Genomic DNA, 22,216 nt, shown 5'->3' with positions numbered 1-22,216 from the left:
GTGACCCATCCTCCCCATGTGCCTGAAACCCAAAGTGGCCCTCTCATTCTGGCGGTGGGCTGTGTGTCAGGAACTGTCTCGTTCAGCCTGTTGAAACAGCCCCAAGAGGTAAACCCCTCTGTGGCCTGGCTAGATCCTGACAGTTATTCATTGTCCATCCAGCCTTATAGGACTTAGCATTGTTTTCTACGTCCTTTTCTAGCAACTGGCCAAAATTATGATACATAGTTATGGAATGAAAATGTAATGCCATCTTAAGAAAATCATTTAGAGCTCTGGGAATGTGGCTTCATGGTACAGTGATTCCCTTCCATGCATAATTCCTCTGTACCACATAAACAGAAAAAGAAACATTGGAAGTGGTGCTGTGCCTCAAGTGGTAAAGTGCTAGCCAGGAGAAAAAAAACTCAGGAATAATTCCCTAGCCCTAAGTTTAAGCCCCAGGGCTATAGGACTGGCAAAAAAAAAAAAAAAAAAAACAGAATAAAACATTTAGTTTATAAATGCAAAATAAATAATCCATACTTGGAATATATATTGCTCTTTCCATACTAATACCTGACAATACTCCTTCCTTCATGTACTTTACCTATATTAGGATACTGTGTTAAAAAAAAAAAAGTTTTGTTCATTAGGTCACAGCAATTAATACCAAGAAAGTGCTTAGATGTCAGGGGAAGATTAATTCTAGAAATTCAAAGATTCCAGGCTTTTGAGTGGCCATTGTTAATCACAATGAGAAGGGTAGTCTAAGTGAGATTTGGAAATCTTTTTGGTTAGTCATGGCACCAAAAGGCAGAAGCAAATTATCAGGTGGGACAAGAGAAGGAACAACTCCAGGTGAAAGGAACAAATGATAGTAACTAATGCATACCAGAAACCAGTCTAGGGAACCATTTTTGGTTATTGAAGAACTAGTTTTCAACTAGCCTTATTCCTCATTGTCTTTAGCATTCTAAATCTCTTAGGCTAGTTCTTAATTTCTGTGAGATAAATGTATCTCCTCCTATGCTGTTCTTTCATACCTGATCTCTTTTGATTTCTAAAAATCTCAGTCTTTCCTGATACTAAATACACCTACACAGATGGCAGAGGATGCTTATGTAAGGGTCCCATAGCTCATGAGTCATTAATTTAACAAAATGGAATAGGAGAACTTATTTATTGTTACCTCAATTTTTCTGAAAAGCTGCAATGTCATCATTTGATTCAAATTTCCATTCTTTGTCTACATAGTGTCATTAAGTGCACTAAATGGAAATATGAGCTGGGTGCTGGTGTCTTAAACCTGTAATCATAGCAATTCAGGAAGTTGAGACCACCGGACTGCGGTTCAAAGCCAGCCTGCTCAGGAAAGTCCATGAGACTCTTATCTTCAATTAACCACCAGAAACCCAGAAGTGGTGCTGTAGCTAAAGTGGTAGAGCCCTGACATTGAGCTGAATAGCTGAGGGACAGCGCCCAGGATCAGAGTTCAAGCCCCACGACCAACAAAAATGTGCAAATATGACTTTATGTTTCCCCAAAAGGAAGGACAAGGTCAATAGTAAACTTCCAAAGCAAAAAAAATTCCAAAATGATTCAGTGCACCTACTTTTGCTGAGTTATTTAAGTTATGGTTTCTTGGCTGGACAGATTCTTTTATTTTAAAAATTGTCAAATATTAGCTTTGTAATAAAATTCATCTAGTATTTATTGGTTCAAAACAGAAGTCTTGATACAGTTGATGTCATTAGCGTTATTTTAACAGTCATGGTGCCTGAACTCGGGCCTGGGCACTGTCCCTAAGCTCTTCAGCTCTAGGCTAGTGCTCTATGACTTGAGCCACAGTACCACTTCCAGCTTTTTCTGCTGATGTGGTGCTGAGGAATAGAACCCAGGGCCTCATGCATGCAAGGCAAGCACTCTACTACTGAGCCACCTTCCAAGCCCATCTCTTGGCTTTCTTATTATTTTAGTTAAAATAAACCCAGGCAGGAGAGTCTGTCAACCTCTTATCTCTAACTAACCACCCAAAAGGCCAGAAGTGGGGTTTTGGCTCAAACAGTAGAGTACTAGCTTTGGGGGGGGCAGGTTGGCAAGAAAGTCATCTATTCAGGGACATGGTCCAGCCTCTGGGATCAAGTCCCAGAACTGGCACAAACTGAACAAACAAGCAAACAACAACAACAACAAAAAATACACCAGGTATTTCATTGGCACCCTCCTTGAAAGAGTACTGGTCTGAGAAAAGCCTGCTTTTGCTGATTATACTCACTGGATCTTGCTTTTTTTTTTTTAATTTTATTTTATTTGTGAACATGCTGTACAGAGGAGTTACAATTACATGGGCAGGATAATGCGTACATTTCTTACCAAGCATTGCAGCCTCCTCCTTTGTTTACCCTTCACATCCCTTCCCAGCCTCCCCCCTCCCCCCCAATCCCAATCCTTCTCCTACCCCCCTTCCCCCCCCCCCCGCACCGACATTGTAAAGCTCGTTTTGGACATGACAACTTGTACTTCTCATTGTTGCAACAGGTCCACCTGTATCCTTAAACAACTGTTTTTTCCCCATCTCCTCCACAAGTTATACTGGCATCAAATATAGTGAAAGCAGGGGTTATACTGTGGGGGAGGGACATACAAAACAACAAACACTTGCATGAAAGAAAAAAAACATTAAAATACACATCTAACGGTTCATTTTCCTGACATCACATTATTTGACCTTTTCCGCTTGACTCATACATATACTAGATATTACAAATAAGGGAAACCATGTCCGTTGTATGGCTAGTAAAGATCTTCTCCCAATCCGTGGGCTTTCTATTGTGGATCTTGCTTTTTTGAATCCTTATTGCTGTGGAGAACTCTGGTCCAGACTACAGGAATGAATAACTGAATCCTGCAACAAGAGAATCATCTCAGGAGTGAAATATCCATCCATAAAGCACTTTAAAATATCCATGTCTTTGTTTCTTTGCAGTAGGACACCTTTAAAACAATGTTATTTCCTTTTGTTCTATGCTGGCCCTCAAATGGCACATTATTTCCTTTTGTAATACTCTCAACCAGAAGTTTACAGACAAGTTTTATATGAATAAAAATACTCTCTTGAAAAGTCAGGGACAGAGTTCTCTTCAAGCCCTGGATCATTTTCTTGTATAGTAAAAAGGAAAGCACAAGATAACTTGGACTTTTTCATACCTCTATGTTCAATTCCTCTCCTGAGATCAGTTTCCACATTCAGTAATAGTTACTTCCAGTAACAATCTATGGAGCTGCTTGACGTAAAATGAATGTTTGCTGGCTTCATTGAAATAGTACCAGGACACCTTTGGACATCATGTAGCAGTGTTTCAGAGACAACTTAGTAAAGAGAAAATATTTAATTTAAATTGCTTATAAATACATTATCCATGAGTACATTGAGTTCAAACTTCATAAGTGCTCTGAAATTAAGGTGAATTTTAAATGGGAAGAGGGTTCTCAGATCATTTTCTGTGAGTGTGTGTGCGGTGCATTATTTTCCAAGTGTACAAGAGTTAACATTAAGAAATAATAGCAATAATAGGAGAAAGAGAAGTTCTGTGTTTAAGGATTCAATACAATTTAGAAGACTGTACAAATAAGACAACATTGAATCAATGAAGCCAAGTTCAGTATGTAGATTTACAGAAGTGAAAGCGTTTTTCCTAAGTAGAACATGAAGTATGAGGCCACTCCCTTTCTAAATCACACTTGTTAATCATGCAAATTTGTAAAAAGTAGAATAGAAGAATGATTCTGGTTCCGTGCAAGTCAGATATAAAAGAATGGACTTAACTGGAAAAATAATTCCATCTTCAGAGAGCAGGGATTATACTAGCAATGAACTTGGAGGCAAAGGTAATATTTCTTTTTATTTCATATATATATATATATATATACATATATATATATATACATATATATATATATATATATATATATATATATATATATATATATATATATATATAGTTGTTGTTCGTGGCACTTGAACACTGGGCACTGTCAATCTGCTATTCAGCTCCGGGCTAGTGCTCTACCATTTGAGCCACAGCGCCACTTCCAGTTTTCTTGTAGTTGATTAGAGGAAAGAGTCTCCGGGACTTTCCTACTCAGGCTGGCTTTGAACCTCAATCCTCCTAGATCTCACAACCACCCAGGTTAAGATCACATTTCTAACAGTATACACTAAGCATATATAATGTGTTTGTTCATATATCTTTATATGAATTCTTGAGTTAAAAATCTGGGCTACAGCTTAGACTTCGCACTCACAAAAATGTTTGTAGTTTAAAAGTTGATACTCTTGGAAAAATAAAACAAGAATGTAAAGATGTCTGGAAGTTCAGTTTCCATCCAGTCTGGGCAGAAGAGTCTTTGAGATACTATCTATAATTAACCAGCCAAAGCTGCAATGGAAGAACAGTTCAAGTGATTGAATACCAGTCATGAGCAAGATTGTTGAATAAGAGCTTGAGGCTTTTGCACACATACATAAAAACATACACATACACACAGAGGCCCTTATATGTGCACACACAACTACACAAATAAAACAACTCTCCGAATATGAAGAAAAGCTAGAAAACAATAGAAAATATATCCTGAGAAAGACTAGAATCAAGTGATAAATTTTAATATTAACAGGTCCTCAAGTGAAATTTCTTCAAAAAAGTTTGAGACTATTACATAGGTAGGAACCAGAGATTGTAAGAAAGTCAATTAATCCTTATTAAAGGGATCAGATCCGGGGAGGAATGAATCAGAGACCCCTGCAGGTGCATGTTTAAATGTTCACATCCTGTTTCAAATGTTAGAACATCTTTCACAATTGTACATAAACACTCTGAGCAGTCAATGGTTAAGAATATCGGAGAAGTTCAGTATTGTTAGTGTGTTTCTAGATTAAATAAACCAATAAACTATGGCAGGGTAATGTGATACAAGCCTGCAATTCTAGCACTCAGACTGACAGGAGATTAGAGGGTGGAATTACATAGTGATACCTTACCTGGACCAGGTAGTATAATTTTGTCTCAATAAAACAAACCAAATTACAAGAAAGTAATACACAGTTGGAAGTTTGGGCTAATTTTGTCATTATGTTTTGAGAAGTCAAATATCCTATTGAAATGCAACTGATATATAATCCTCAGTTGTGTTTTAAATGCTCTCTTCATTACAGAACATTCTTAGATGCAAAATAGCTCATGATTCCCATCCAAAATTTGAAAAAGTAAGTAAGCGTCATTCTGATGGAAGGCTTACAAACCTTCAGCCTGGAGAAATAGCAAATTTCGTCTAATGTAGGACTTTGGGCACCTTGCTAAATTAGAATTTAGATTCAAAATAAATAGTTCGGTTTTGTTTGTAATTCCCTGTTCCACAGGACACTACCAAATTCTTTTTAAGTAGAGGTTTTAATTGACAAATTCACAAATGATTCTGACATTCTATTTGCTTAGAATATTCTTTCAAGAGAGTTATATTAGAACTTAGTTAATAGAGAATTCCAACAGTTCATGTATAAAAATGATAATGTGAATAATCTAGACATAGTTGCCAACAAATGGATGATATTAATTTATAAATTTAGAAAAAGAGCATTTTTTGAGGTTTGGTATACTATGGTATGAAGAGAATAATTGTTTGATATCTTCTTTCTTCTACCTATATGTAACACAGGAAGCAATTTCCTTAATTACATGCCTCTGTATACAATGAGAAAAATGCTAGGTTTGGGTTCATTTTTATTTTTATTTTTTTTGGGGGGGGCGGTCCGGTCGTGAGGCCTCAACTCTGGGCCTGGGGACTGTCCCTCAGCTCTTCAGCTCAAGTCTAATGCTCACTCTACCACTTGAGACACAGCGCCACTTCCGGCTTTTTTTCTTTTTGCTTATGTGTGCTGAGGAATCGACCCCAGGGTCTCATCCTTGCAAGGCAAGCATTCTACCACTGAGCCACCTTGGGCTTCCCAGCCCAATTTTTGTTTTTGATTTATTGGTTTCTCCTAGGGCTTGAAATCTAGGCCTGGACACTGTCTCTGAGCTCAAGGCTCCGGCCCTACAACTTCAACCTCAGTGCCACTTGTGTCTGGTTTTTTTCTGAGAAGTTTATTGGAGATAAGATTCTAAGGAATCTTCCTGCCTGGATGGACTTTGAACCATAATCTTCTGATCTTAGAATCCTGAATATCCATGATAGTTAAAAAAAGTATAAATATAAATATTTGCAAGTGTTCTGATCTCAAGAATACCACTGGTGGAAAATTGATGCAACCAAGTTTATTGTGGTGTTCTTTGCAGAACAAGGAGGGTATCACAATACCAGAGGTTTAGTATTTTTTCACAGTAGAGATAAGCTATTCATGATGTGAATTAAGGGAACTTTATGGTGCACCTTACAAGTTGGAAACTGTTGGGCTAGGATTGCTTTATGGCATAAAGCTTGGGATTGCTTACTCTTGAAGAATTATTACAGATACTTCATAATTTTATCCTCTACCAGAATGTGCCTATTTTCTGTTGACTTCTAAATCTGTAACACCCCATTGGAAACTGTATCTATTGCAGAATTACGTAACATAAAAACAAGTACTGTTTTGAATCTCTCAGATATGGAATGTTCAGAATTTGAAAATGAGTAGTTATTAGTCGAAAATGAACTTTACAACTTTGGTGGGGGGGCGGGGAGGATTGGGGGGGACGGGGGGAGGGTGGGAAGGGATGGGAAAGGGAAACAAAGGAGGAGGCTGCAATGCTTGATAAGAAATGTACTCATTATCTTGCTCATGTAATTGTAACTACTCTCTACAGTATTTTCCCAATAAAAATTAAAATCTAGAAAAAGAATTTTGAAGAACACATATATTATGTCCTAACAACTTATTTAATTTTAAAAGTTATGGGTTTCCATATAATTAAAGTGTTTTCAGTTTTACTTGTGTGAAAGTACTAATTTTTTTTTAAATATGCAAGTATATTGTGAAAATACTGTCTAGTTGGATAACATTCAAGTTGATGACATTCCGATAAAGAAGGGGTAATTAAATCAAATTAGATGCCAAATAATACTGATTTTTAAAATTTTTACTATATAAAAATAATATTCACTATACCAATACAGTGAAATTTTACTTTATGCAGCTTATTTTTTAAATTTAATTTTATTGTCAAAGTGATGTACAGTGGCTTAACAAGTAATTGTAAGGGAGTAAATACATAACTTTTCAAACTTGTTACCCCCTCCCTCATTTTTCTCACAGCTTTCCTTCACCTCAGTACACCTCACAAGTTGTAATGTATATTTCCAACATATTGTCTTGTGTGTATTGCTATTGCATTGGCTTTCTCTTTGTCATTTGTGTCACTATTGTGATGTTCCTCTTCCCTTCTCTAATTAAGGTAAATGTATACACAATACACAGGGTGGTACCAAAATCAAATACTGCAAGGGATAAACCATAGGGGGAAAATCAAAAGAAAATAGAAATCACAAAATACGTTAAAAACAACAACCGCAAATAAAAATCTCTGATTCCATATCTTGGAGTTCATTTTGTTCAGCATCATCTTATATGTTCATATATGTGCATAACAAAGGCACTGGAAAATAATAGTTGCATGGACAGTATATCGTGAAAAAACATGTTAACTGTTTTTGATGGTAAAGGTGGAATTAGGATTGGTGAATTCGTGGTTCTGATAAAGGAATTTCAAAAGAGTTTTAAAGTTATGACAGGTAAATTTTAATTGTTCAAAATGTTTAAGAATGTAGCCTATTAAGAAAATTTAAAAGTGCCTGGGAAAATAGGCTTTCATGTATAGAAATCCATGGAGACTTAGTGGAGAGGGAGCAACGTGAGTGAAGAAGGCTCATTTTCACACTAAACAAATAAAACTCACAAATCTAGTTGTAAATCCTGTAGCTTCCGTTGAAAATTGCCCTTACCCAGGAAATATACTCTCACTGTGAGAAACAAGATTATGGTGCAATTTAATTGAAAGTTCTTTTTTAAAAAAGACATAAAAATTTGTGAATTGACCTTTAATTACCAAACAATAATTATCTGAACAAGGTAATTTGGGTCAAAATATTTAGGGAGAAAGTGCCCTCCACAATGAAAAAAGGTATTGGGTTTACACTTTTCTGTTTGTAATACTTTCCACAATGTCTTTGCACGTGAAGCACTGAAACACAGAAAAAAAATCTAATTGGATACTTCAAAGCAATGATTTCACATTTCTATGTGGCTCCCAAAAAAGTAATATACTTATTAAAATGAGATAGTGAAGATTTCTCTTATTACATAAGCCAAAACGTTTTTGGTTCAGAAAAGAATTGGGCAAATGGAAAAAGTAAGAAAACATTGTTCTTAGAAGTCTTAGCTAAGCAAATTGGCTTCAGGAGTAGAGGGAGGCCAAAACGTTTTAATATAGATTGTCTTAGTATTTTTGTTACCTAAGGTGATTTTACAGACTTTATTTCGCTCACTACAATGCAAAATAGATTGAATGAAGACATGAAAATAAATTGCACATCAAAATGTGGCAACTTAATAAAAGAGTTTTAAAGGAGAAACCATGAAGATGTAGCAGTGGGGGCTGGGAAGGTGGCTCAGTGGTAGAGCACTTGCCTTGCATGCATGAGGCCCTGGGTTCGATTCCTCAGCACCTCATAAGAAAAAGGAAAAAGCCGGAAGTGGCATTGTGGCTCAAGTGGTAGATCGCTAGCCTTGAGCTGAAGAGCTGCGGGACAACGACCAGGCCCAGAGTTCATGCCCCATGATGGGACCCCCGCCCCCAAAAAATGATGTATCAGTGGGGGAGGCCTTATAGTCCTTCAGCTTCACTAGACTTGAAGGCAAGAAGTTGTGATTAATTGGAAGCCAGGCAAGAGCTAAGAGGAGGACATAGAAGTAGGACATAGAAGCATTGTCCTTTTTAACCGACAGTGTCATCCAAGGTATGGGTGGTTTAACTCTATTCTTCTCCATACATCTTTTTGAGCAAATGCAAGACTCAGAGAAAAAAATCTATTGAAACAATTTTGCAAAGAATAACTTCACTGTCCCTGATATGGTATCTAAGGAGAGTCTTAAGAGAGAAGATAAAAATGGAGTATTCTTCTGTTTCCTCTAAGCATCTTGTCAGCAAAATATATCTTTGAGGTTAGAAGTGATTGAACCAAAAAGCAGTGGAGTACTTATTTTTGTGGGCTCTTTAGACACAAGAATACTTTCAAGGTAAAAGGGAAAGAAAAAAGGATATCCAAATATTTGTGATCACAGTTTCTTGGACTGGTTTTTTTGGAGACAAAATTTTCATTAGAGTTTGTCCTGATTAACATCAATGTTGGGTTTTCATGGAAACCAAATGCAGGGGGTTAAGTTTAATGGACTCCCTTGAACAAGTAAACAGCATGATTTAAAAAAAAATGGTAAATAATGTTTAGTGAATTTCTCTCACCAATTGCTTTTCCAGAACAAAGAAGGAAATATATAACTAAAAATCAATTGATTGAAAAGTATGAAAAAAGAGTAGTGAACAGAGATGAAAGAAAACATAGGGATTGTTTTCTCTCCACTGGAGTGATGGGTTCTTGATCTTGTTTCTTCCATTCTATCTTCACGAGCTATCAAGGGTGGCTCAGGACTGGAGTATCCAGTTCAGACAGAGAGAACTTAGAGAAGGAAGATAATATTTGCAGCAGATGTAGGTGATTTATAACCTTAGACAATCTATTTAAATCTGTATAAATTTCTCCCCTACCCCAAACTTCCCTCTTTGAACAGTTTTGTTTGCTTTTCCCAAGACTGCCCTTCATTAGCTGCTTAAAATTTTGAGAAGTCATATTCATACTCTCTAGAGATTGCTGTTTGATTGTATTTTTTGTGGGTTTTTTCAACTGAATTTCAAAAGATTGTGCAATTGTGTTACAGTTAAATATGTCCATCTAACTGCCCAATGCTCCTGGATCAAATTCACTCCTTCTATCATTGTGAACCAACTCCTTCTCTAAGATTTATTTCAGATTTACCACTTTCTTTATCACATGCGTACATTGAGTATTCTAGCTGTACTTGCCTCTTGTTGCATTTTCATTCATTCTATCTTTATTATTATGCTTCTTTGGTTTCAACTTCCTGATAGTTTTTCTCTTAAACTGTCAGTACTTTGAAAGGTTTAAATACATTCCATGGAGTTTCGATTCTCAATATACTTGAACTTATGTCAGCTTATATTTCCATAATTCATTCATCTGCAATAATAATTTGCAAGACTGGAGACGTGAAGCACCTAGACATGATTTTATTCTCATCCATTTGGAAGATTAATCTTTAGTGAACAAGAAAGTTTAAAAAAGGTTTAGGATATATTCCTAACTACCAATTTGTATAAATGGCTTTGTACAATGATGTGTGATTATTTTATTTTACATAGGATAATATTTTCTACTACCTATAATTTTTGGGAAAAAGAAAATTAAAATTTACTATTATAGAGGAATATGATAGAAATAGGAGACAGATTTTATGTTTGTCACATCTCTGATGAGTACTCATATTCAAGACTTACTATGTTAGACAGATTGGGAAAACATTAAAAAAATATGATAAGGCAACTATTTGTCACTTTTTAAAATGAACATTTTTAAGTGATGAAATTTACTTTATTAGCTAAGATTTGGGTTTGAAATATGGGAGGCTGATATATTTAACAAATTTTGGAAGGCACCTAATGAACAACACAAATGGTGGGTGGTACTATTTCTACACTTTAATGAATGGTTGAACCTGATGGCATTAGTGCTGGGTAAATAAATCAACTCTATTGTAACTCTATTGTCACTTAGTATCATCTATTTGCCAAATGTTATTTTGGCGAATGTGATTTTTTTGGTAGATCGTGCGGCTTGAACTCTGGCCTTGGGTGTTGTCCCTGAGTTCCTCAGCTGAAGGCGAGCACTCTACCACTTAAGCCACATCGACACTTCCTATATACGAGTGATTTATTGGAGATAAGAGTCTCACAGATAGGCTGGGATGTAGCTCAGTGGCAAAGCGCTTGCCTAGCAAGTGCAACGTCCTGGGTTCGATCCCCAGTACCAAAAAAGAAAAGACAAAAAAATACAGTTAAAAAAAAAAACCAAACAAGAGTCTCCCAGACTTTCCTGCGGGGCTGGCTTTGACTTGTAATCCTCAGATCTCATCCTCCTGAGTATCCGGGATTACATGTGTGAGCCACTAGCGCCTGGCTTGCGAATGTGATTTTTCTTTTTCTTTTCTTTTCTTTTCTTTTATTTTATTATATTTTATTTGAGAACATACTGTACAGAGGGGTTACAATTACATGGGCAGGATAATGCATACATTTCTTACCAAGCATTGCAGCCTCCTCCTTTGTTTACCCTTCACCTCCCTTCCCAGCCTCCCCCCTCCCCCCTCACACACTGACATTGTAAAGCTGGTTTTGACATGACATTTTGTACTTCTCATTGTTGCAACAGGTCCACCTGAATCCTTAAACGACTTGTTTGTCCCCATCTCCTCCACATGTTATACTGACATCAAATATAGTGAAAACGGGAGTTACACTGTTGGGGAGGGACATACAAAGCAACAAAGAAATAATCTTATAAATGCGTTAGAAACACATGCATGAAAGAAACGAAAACATTAAAATACATATTTAAGGGAGTTCTGGGAAAATGGCAGAGGAGAAGCTGGAATCTGAACAAGCTCTCACATATAAAGCAGTTATAGAGTTCCAGTGAACAGTCCTAAGCCAGAGAATCACACCAAGTGTGCCATCACAGGACAGAGAGTTAGACAAGAGAGGGGAAGCCAAGGCAAAAAGACACATCTGAGCGCCTGCCAGCAGCTGCCGCGGCGGCGGCAGGGTCGCGGCGGCGACTACCGCCGCGGGGTCATAACTGAGACACAGAGAGTTGGGGATGAAGGAGCCAGACGCAGCGGACGAGTGGATTCTACTCAACACCAACAAGAACCGACAAGGAGCGAACATCTTCATCCTGCTGTTTGCAGACCAGAGACGACCCAGGATCCAAGACTCGGCGTGAGTACAAGCCCGACGCCCTCACTCCTCAGGGAGCATAGGAGGGAAGGCCACCCCTCCCCCACCAGCACCGGTGATCTCCATCTTGGATACCGACAAAGCTCGGAGGAGCTGCTAGCTCCAGCTCAGGCCTTGGAATAAAACGAGTCATTTAGCAGGTCACAAGAACTTAACGGCGAAGTGACCTGCCAGACTCAGCTCCATCCAGGGAAAAGTCACCCAGCTCAGGCGCCAGCCACTGGAGTGCCTTGCCTCACTGGGTAACCAGAGCCAGAGGCTGCCCCTCCGTCTAGCAGCCACCACAATCAATTGAAAAACAGAAACACTGAGAATGGCTCCAGGCTGGGCGCTGTGAGCTTTATCACAAAATAGCCCCAGGGAAAAGCTACTGTTTGTTGAAAGGACTCAACTCTACCCAGAACCTAGCCTCACCACCACATCCCCCTCTTTTGTGATTCTCAAAGCAGATCACCCTCCCAGAAAACTAAACTGGAAGGGGGATCTCAAAATCTTGGGTAAAGCAGAGCATTTTTCTGCCTCTTCCAACCAACCGACTTAAGAAACCAATCAAGCCACAGGACCTCAAGCTGACCAGAGACTCCAACAAGAGACTGGTTACAGACAAAAGGGAGATACAGGATTCTTCCCACTCCTCCCCCCCCCAAAAAAAAAATCAAAAGACTTTTTTTTTCTTTTTTTTTTCTTCTTCTTTTCTTTTTTTTTTTGCTTGTTTTTTGTTTTTTGTTATCTTATATATATATACATATATATATATAAATTTTTCCCTTCTAAAACTTTTATTAATCTTTAATTTTTGCCTCTTCTGAAAAAAAATCGTTTTCCAGTAACTTTTTTTTTTTTCCTCATCTTATAATTTTTATTTTAGGAATACGTGAATGAGCGTTTTCCTTTCTTTTCTTGTCTTCTTTCTCTTTTTCTTTCTTTCTTAATTATCTTTTTGTTTTTTATCTAGCTCTACTGAACTTCTGATCTTTTCTTCTCCCTTTCCCTTCCTTAAAGTTTTTCACATCTCCTCTATGTCCCTCCCCTTCTCTGAACATATTCACATTCCTCTCTAAATAGACGGTCTTTTAACCTCTATAATAACATTAATTTTTATGTTTCTATTTTTTTTCTGGTCTCTCTTTATTCCCCTTTCCGTCTCTTCTTTTTCTCTCTCTCTCTACTTGCATCCTACCCAACCCATTTCCTTCATTGTGATTAGGACATAGTTAACTCTCCCTGTGCCTCCCCACACCAATCTATTCCTATTTTTTACCCACATCTCTCCCTAATCCTAATAATTTCTGGTTTTCCAAATTCTTTTCTGCGGTTCGAAGTCTTTTAACATATAGTTGTTTGATTTTGAATAGATGTATCTGTTGAACTAGATTGTATCTGTAGACTATTGACTGTACAAATGCAAACTTTGGTTGATGGTTGCCTTAAGATAGTGTTCTAGCACTAAACTGGTGCAATCTTCATCTCAAATGGGCCGAGTAAGCCGGAAAAACACAAGAAAAATGGCAAATTCAGGTATCTCAATTCCCAGTCTTGATAACCAGGGATTAGAACAGATAAAGAATAATCCAGAGGAGAGTTCCCAAATAGCTCTACAAACACTAATAGCAAACATGATAAATGAGAAGTTTGACAATGTACAAAGGACTCTATATGAGCGTGATAGGGAGAGAGAGGAGGCATCCCAGAAGTTTATACAGGAATATCATAAGCGTAAGGAAGCTACTCAAAAACTGATACAGGATTTGCGTGAACAACTTGAGAATACTCAAAGAGAAAGGGAGGAATGGCATGAGCAGGCTGAGAACACTCAAAGAGAACTGCAGGAATCCCACGAACGGCAAGAAAGAGAATTGCAGGAATCCCACAGACGGGAGGAAGCTAATCAAGGAGTAATTCAGGAATTGAGAGACCAGGTAGAGAATACACAAAGATCAATAAAGGCATTCATGGAATCCATTAACAAAGAGCTGAAGGAAGTCAGGGAGACCACAAAGGGAATGCTGAATGGAACCCAACAGAAGGAATGGGAGTCCAAAGAAACCATAACCAATCAATTAAGTGATTTGAGAACAAACACTGAACACCAAATTAAGGAAGTAAAGAAATTCATACAAGACCTAAAACAGAGCTTCAACAAAGAAATTGAAGCCATCAAAGCTGACCAATTAGAAGAAAAAGAGATAAAAAACAAAGTAGAGAGTCTTGACAGCAGGTTAGACCATGCAGAAGATCGAAGCTCAGGGATTGAAGACAGCCTAGATATTATAGAGAAAGAACATACAACCATCCAAGACAAGTCCAAGAAATATGATAGGTCTATCCAACACCTGGAAGACACCATCAGAAGGCCCAATCTAAGGATAATGGGTGTAGAGGAGCACCTAGAAACAGAAGTTAATGGTCTAGGAAATTTGTTTAACAGGATCCTAGCAGAGAACTTCCCAAACATACAAAAAGATAGGCCTATTCCGATACAAGAAGCTTTTAGAACCCCAAATAGACCAGACCAGAATAGGACATCCCACTGACACATTATAATCCACACAGGATCAACCCAGACCAAGGAAAAGATCCTTAAAACTGTCAAGGAGAAAAGGCTAATCACCTATAAAGGGAAACCAATTAGAATCACCTCAGATTTCTCAGCAGAGACAATCAAAGCAAGAAGAGCCTGGAATGACGTATGCCATGCCCTAAAAACAAACAACTATCAACCAAGAATACTGTACCCAGCTAAACTCTCCTTCATAACTGAAGGCCAAATAAAAACCTTCCATAGCAAAGAAAAATTAAAACAATACATCTCCACCAAACCAGCCCTGCAAAAGATTCTTAAAGATGTCCTACACATAGAAAACCAACAAGAAGGCAACAAAGGCCAAGAAACTGCACCCAAACTGAGAATCCAAGAACCTTAGGAAGAACCCAGTTTTCACAGCCCCCAAGAAGGTGGATAACATGGCAGGGACTCCCAAATACCTCTCAGTCCTATCTCTTAACGTTAACGGACTGAACTCTCCAATTAAGCGACATAGACTGTCTAGTTGGATTAAAAAACAAGACCCTTCTATCTGCTGCCTGCAGGAGTCACATCTTGCCCGTAAAAACAAACACATTTTCAAGGTTAAAGGCTGGAACAAAATCTACCAAGCAAACGGCCCTTATAAACAGGCAGGAGTTGCAATCCTAATATCAGATAAAATAGACTTCAAATTAAAATTCGTGAGAAGAGATAAAGAAGGTCGCTACATACTAATTAAAGGATCTCTCCTTCAGGAGGATATTACAATTCTAAATATCTATTTGCCAAACAATGGAGCACCCAAATTTATCAAAGAAACACTACTTTCCCTCAAATCCCATATAGATCCAAAGACATTAATTGTTGGGGATTTTAACACACCACTCTCCTCACTAGATAGATCAACTCGGCAAAAACTCAACAGAGAAACCGCAGATCTAAACAGCTGCATAGATCAACTAGACTTAACAGACATTTATCGAACATTTCACCCAGCAGCATCAGAATACACCTTCTTCTCAGCAGCACATGAAACGTTTTCTAAAATAGACCACATTTTAGGCCACAAAGCAAACTTGTCTAAATTCAGAAATATTGAAGTTATACCTTGCATTCTCTCTGACCACAAGGGAATAAAATTAGAACTCAACACCAAAAGCCACCAAAGAAAGTCCAGTATCACATGGAGGCTGAACAACACACTGCTGAACCAAGAGTGGGTCATGGAAGAGATTAGAAAGGAAATTCAAATGTTCATGATATTCAACAAAAATGAACACACAAATTACCAGCTCCTCTGGGACACAGCAAAGGCAGTACTCAGAGGCAAGTTTATAGCTCTGAGCTCCTACATCAACAAATTGGAGAGATCTGAAACTAACAATTTAATGACACATCTAAACCTCCTTGAAAAAGAGCAGCAAGATAAACCCCAATCCCGTAGACGGAAAGAAATAATCAAAATTAAATCAGAATTAAATGAATTAGAATCCAAAAAAAACTATAGAAAGAATCAACAAAACAAAGAGTTGGTTCTTCGAAAAACTTAACAAAATTGACAGACCCTTAGCAAACCTTATCAGAGAAATGAGAGAACACACCCAAATTAATAAACTCAGAGATGAGAATGGAAACATCACCAGAGAAACAACCAAGATTCAGAACATTATAAGGGAATACTTCTCAAAACTTTATGCTAATAAGTTTGAGAACTTCACAGAAATGGACCTTTTCCTAGCAAATATTGACATGCCAAAACTAAACCAAGACGAGTTAAACCAGCTTAATAGGCCTATATCAAGCATTGAAATAGAAACAGCAATAAGAGACCTCCCAGCTAAGAAAAGTCCAGGACCAGATGGTTTTACAGCGGAATTTTACAAGGCCTTCAAAGCAGAGCTCACACCAATACTCCTCCAACTCTTCAATGAAATTGAAAGAGAAAGCTCACTACCGAACACATTCTATGAAGCCATCATAACCCTCATCCCAAAACCAGGCAGGGACTCATCAAAGAAAGAGAACTATAGACCCATTTCTTTGATGAACATTGATGCAAAACTTCTCAACAAAATTTTGGCCAATCGACTTCAACAATTCATCCAAAAAATCATACACCATGATCAAACAGGATTCATTTCAGGGATGCAAAGCTGGTTCAATATACGCAAATCAATTAATATTATTCATCACATCAACAGGAGCAAGAATAAGAACCACATGGTTATCTCAATAGATGCAGAAAAAGCATTTGACAAGATCCAACACCCCTTTATGATGAAGGTTATGGAAAAATTAGGAATCCATGGAACATTCCTCAATACAATAAAGGCTGTATATGACAAACCTACAGCCAGCATTATACTCCATGGTGAAAAACTAAAGCCATTTCCTCTTAACTCAGGAACAAGACAAGGATGCCCACTCTCTCCACTTCTCTTCAATCTAGTATTAGAATGCCTAGCTACAGCAATAAGACAAAATGCAAATATAAAGCAGATCCAAATAGGGAAAGAAGAAATAAAACTCTCCCTCTTTGCAGATGACATGATCTTGTATTTAAAGAATCCCATAGACTCCACTCCCAAATTACTCAAGCTGATTCAAAACTTTGGCAAAGTAGCAGGTTATAAAATTAACCCCCCAAAATCAATGGCTTTTCTTTTTTTTTTTTTTTTTTTTTTTTTTTTTTTTTTTTTTAAATTGTATTTTATTTTATTTGAGAACATACTGTACAGAGGGGCTACAATTACATGGGCAGAATAATGCATACATTTCTTACCAAGCATTGCAGCCTCCTCCTTTGTTTACCCTTCACTTCCCTTCCCTGCCTCCCCCCTCCCCCCACCCAATTTTACCCCCCTCCCCCCACCCAATTATACCCCCCTCCCCCCCCCCACACCGAAATTGTAAAGCTGGTTTTGACATGACATTTTGTACTTCTCATTGTTGCAACAGGTCCACCTGAATCCTTAAACGATTTAAAAAAGTGTGGCAGAAATTAGGAAAGCAACTCCATTTGTAATAGCCCCACAAAAAATAAAATACCTAGGAATTAACTTAACCAAAGAACTGAAGGACCTCTATGATGAAAACTTTAAAATCTTGAAAAAGGAAATCAACACAGAACTTAAAAAATGGCAAAACCTCCCATGCTCCTGGATTGGCAAGATTAACATCGTGAAAATGGCAATACTTCCCAAGGCTATCTACAAATTCAAAATGGAATTCTATGCCTCCATCAGAAAGAATGACATTTCCCCATTTGTTAGGAAAGGGAAAGGTTTGGAAAAAATTATATTAAGTGAAGTAAGCCAGGCCCAAAGAAGCATAGGTCCCATGGTTTCCCTTATTTGCAATATATAGTATAGGTATGAGTCAAGCGGAAAAGGTCAGATAATGTGATGTTAGGAAAATGAACCCTTAAATATGTATTTTAATGTTTTCGTTTCTTTCATGCATGTGTTTCTAACGTATTTATAAGATTATTTCGTTGTTGCTTTGTATGTCCCTCCCCCACAGTGTAACCCCCGCTTTCACTATATTTGATGTCAGTATAACATGTGGAGCAGATGGGGACAAACAAGTCGTTTAAGGATTTAGGTGGACCTGTTGCAACAATGAGAAGTACAAAATGTCATGTCAAAACCAGCTTTACAATGTCGGTGTGTGGGGGGAGTGGGGTATAATTGGGTGGGGGGAGGGGGGAGGCGGGGAAGGGAGGTGAAGTGTAAACAAAGGAGGAGGCTGCAATGCTTGGTAAGAAATGTATGCATTATCCTGCCCATGTAATTGTAGCCCCTCTGTACAGTATGTTCTCAAATAAAATAAAGTAAAATTTAAAAAAATACATATTTAAGGGTTAATTTTCCTAACATCACATTATCTGACCTTTTCCGCTTGACTCATACCTATACTATATATTGCAAATAACGGAAACCATGGGACCTATGTTTCTTTGGGCCTGGCTTACTTCACTTAATATAATTTTTTCCAAACCTTTCCATTTCTTAACAAATGGGGAATGTGATTTTTCAAAGATTATTTGAAAAAGAATACACTTTCAAGAGATTAAATGCTTTGAGAATGACAACATTTTTATACCACAGAACCAAGTTTTACTGAAGTACCAGTGTTTTGAAGAACTAAAGATCTTCTCAATTGACGTTTTTTCTGAATTGCCTTTGACCTCTAAGTCAAGTTTTCCTTGCCTTGGTAGACCAATTGTGGATCTATTCTTCCAGGAGCTATTTTTCTGACCCACTTATACTGGATGAAATTTTTTATTAATCATTGGGGGGTATTAAAATAATCTTGTGATGCTTTGTGATCTTGTTCACTTATATGGGCTGGTCATCTGTAAATTGAAAGTTTGATTACAGTACTTTTTCTCAGATTTTGTGATCTCAGCCTTCGTTTTAAGTTGCATTGCATTTCAAATTGCTTACTGCTAATTCCTGATTCTCAATTATAGGAAATATTATAGGAAAATATTACAGGAAATGAGAATTAACATGGCTCTTCAATTATTTCTGTTTGCACGTTGAATGGGACTAGTTGAGAAGTCTTGACCCTGTTATCTAATGATGCTGGTAATTGAGACCTGGGATCCTAGGACCCATGCGTCTTGCAGAAGAATAATATCTTTTAGACATCATATCAGAAAAATTTAGTTATAATCAATAGGAACGCTTCAGAAATATGGAGAAAAACAGTTTGGAACCAGCGAGTTAAAACAATAAACAGAGCAGCAGAGTAAAATCCCTTATAGATTAGAGGAAAACAACATTATATATTACCATGTGAATTCTGAAGAACAAGAACACTTAGAAGGTATCACAAGTTTATACTGAAGACATTACATTGATACTTTTTATATTCTAGTATGTATTCCAAACCTAATTAATTATATTCCAATTCTATTTATTGGAATAAATAATTATCAATTTATCAAATTATCAAATAATTCTAGTAAGTTTCACTGTGTGAAATATAAAATCAGCACATATAAATACAAAATATATAGCTATATATAATATAATAAAAAAGGGCACATGTTTTGCATTGTTCTGTTGTGGTTAGGGTATCAAAGACAACACAGTTTTAAAGTATTATTGCATTATCTCTACCTCAGTATTTAGTAGATTTAGACCTAAAGCTTTACCATTTGTTGATTTTCAGCCTGGAGGCAAGAGGAAACATTGTGATTAAAACATTACCAATTTCACATAGAGCTCTCCTATGACCTAGCAATCCCACTTTAGGGCATTTACCCAAATGTTTACAAACAAGACCACACTAAAGCTACCAGCAAAACTATGTTTATTGCAGCATTATTTACCATAGCTAAGATATGGAACCAACCCAGATGCCCCTCAGTAGATGAATGGATCAAGAAAATGCGGTATATATACACAATGGAATTCTATGCCTCCCTCAGAAAGAATGACATTGCCTCATTTGTTAGGAAATGGAAAGGCTTGGAAAAATTATATTAAGTGAAGTAAGCCAAGCCCAAAGAAACATAGGTCCCATGATTTTCCCTTATTTGCAATATCTAGTATATGTATGAGTCAAGCAGAAAAGGTCAGATAATGTGATGTTAGGAAAATGAACCCTTAGATATGCTTTTAAACGTTTTTTCTTTCATGCATTTGTTTCTAACGCATTTATAAGATTATTTCTTAGTTGCTTTGTATGTCTCTCCCCCACAATATAACCCCTGCTTTCACTATATTTGATGTCGGTATAATTTGTGGAGAAGAAGGGAAAAAACAAGTTGTTTTAGGATACAGGTGGACCCGTTGCAACAATGAGAAGTACATGTTGTCATGTTGAAAACGAACTTAACAATTTTGGTGGTGGGGGGCAGGATTGGGTGCGGGAGTGGGGGAGGCTGGGAAGGTATGTGAAGGGTAAACAAAGGAGGAGGCTGCAAAGCTGAAGGTGGCTCAGTGGTAGAGTGCTTGCCTTGCATGCCTGAGGCCCTGGGTTCGATTGCTCAGCACCACATAAGCAAAAAGAAAAAAGCCGGAAGTGGCACTGTGGCTCAAGGGGTAGAGTGCTAGCCTTAAACTGAAGAGCTGAGGGACAGCGCCCAGACCTAGAGTTCAGGCTCCACGACCGGACCCCAAAAAAAATTTAAAAAACAGAAATGTACTCATTTTCTTGCCCATGTAATTGTTACCCCTCTGGACAGTATGTTCACAATAAAAAAATGCTTATTAAAAAAATAAAAAACCATTACCAATTTAAGGCCTAATAAAGGAGAGAAAGATATAGACTTCTCCTGCAGCTATGGAAATATTTGGTGATAGAAAGGCAGGAGTGTAATTCCTGCCTGGTCGGAAGGTAGACAGGCCAGACATTAGGTAATCGTGCTTATGAACAATTTTTTCACCTTCTTGGCTTTAGCTACCTTTGAAATGGTAGGTATAATAAACAATTATATTTTGATAAAATACCTTCTAGTCCGAACAATTCTGTCTGAAATGTTCATCTATCTTTGATCCCTTGTAACTGAGGTTAGTTTTGTTCCTGTAAGACAAACTATCCTGTCAGTGTAGGATATTCTGGTTGGTCTGTTCCTACATGGAAGAAGGATAGTCAGGTAAACATTTGTGCCAGTCAGACCTCACTTGGGAAAATTTCAGCTGCAGAACTTTAGAAGTAGCTCTTAAGCAAGGCTTACTTTGAATCCATTAGCTCCACAAAGCTAACTCAGTTGCATAAATAAGTACTTGAAAAAGCCATCACCTTAGGACCTAGCTATAAGTTCCTCAAAGTATGATCAAACCTAAATTGAAAAAGGCTTAAAGTTGTCATTGACAAAAAAAGCAAATATGAGCAATTGAATGAACAATATAATTTTTTTGCACTATACACATTATTTTAGGGAAATAAGATCAATAGTATTGTTGGGAACAATAAGCTTTCCTTGTTACAAATAGGCACCCAAGGATGTAAGCCTGTATGAAAATTGCATCATTAACTACTTAAATTTAGAGGATACTACATGATTCAGCAGGACGTATACCCAAATTACAACAATACAGAGATTAACATGGCACTTGCAAAAGGATAATATGAATATTTGTGAATTATTTCATAATTTTCATTCTTCAGTTGCAAGAAATGACAGATATTAAAAAGTTGATTACAAAATTACAAGTATAACAATACATGCAAGTGTTAGAATTAAACGTTAGTTTGACATCAGGGTATTAAGCCTTCATCTTAGAAAGGCCTTTACATAGAATAACCTTTACAAAACTTTTGAAATTAGTTAACATGGTCATTTTATCCCAAAGAAATGTACTACTATAAGGACCTTGAAAAAAAGTAATCTTAAATTTTCTATATGGAATGCAATCTGAAAGGACACATTTATTAATGAATATATATAGATATTTTTAAAATGTTGAATTCAAAGTATATCTAGGAGAGAATGAAATAGATTATGGATATTATGCAAACACAGAATATTTTCAAATATACTTTTTTCAGACAAGAACCAGAAATGTCTTTAGTTTCTGTACTACTCAAATCAACAGATAAGTTCAAATTATTTCTGATTAAAAAA

The 22,216-nt window shown here is 37.1% G+C and overlaps 1 non-coding gene across 1 annotated transcript; it reads left to right on the top strand.

Moving 5' to 3' along the window:
• The first annotated feature begins 21,647 nt into the window (after positions 1-21,647).
• LOC138838530 (U6 spliceosomal RNA) lies at positions 21,648-21,749 on the top strand. Its single transcript, XR_011375642.1, has one exon. It is a non-coding gene; the product is annotated as a U6 spliceosomal RNA (small nuclear RNA).
• Positions 21,750-22,216: the final 467 nt, after the last annotated feature.

The sequence above is a fragment of the Dipodomys merriami genome, unplaced genomic scaffold (assembly GCF_024711535.1).
Source record: "Dipodomys merriami isolate MVZ:Mamm:240054 unplaced genomic scaffold, mDipMer1.0.p SCAF_281, whole genome shotgun sequence".
Taxonomy (NCBI): Eukaryota; Metazoa; Chordata; class Mammalia; order Rodentia; family Heteromyidae; genus Dipodomys; species Dipodomys merriami.
The sequence above is the reverse complement of the archived record's forward strand: the minus strand, read 5'-3'. Positions and strand labels throughout refer to the sequence as shown.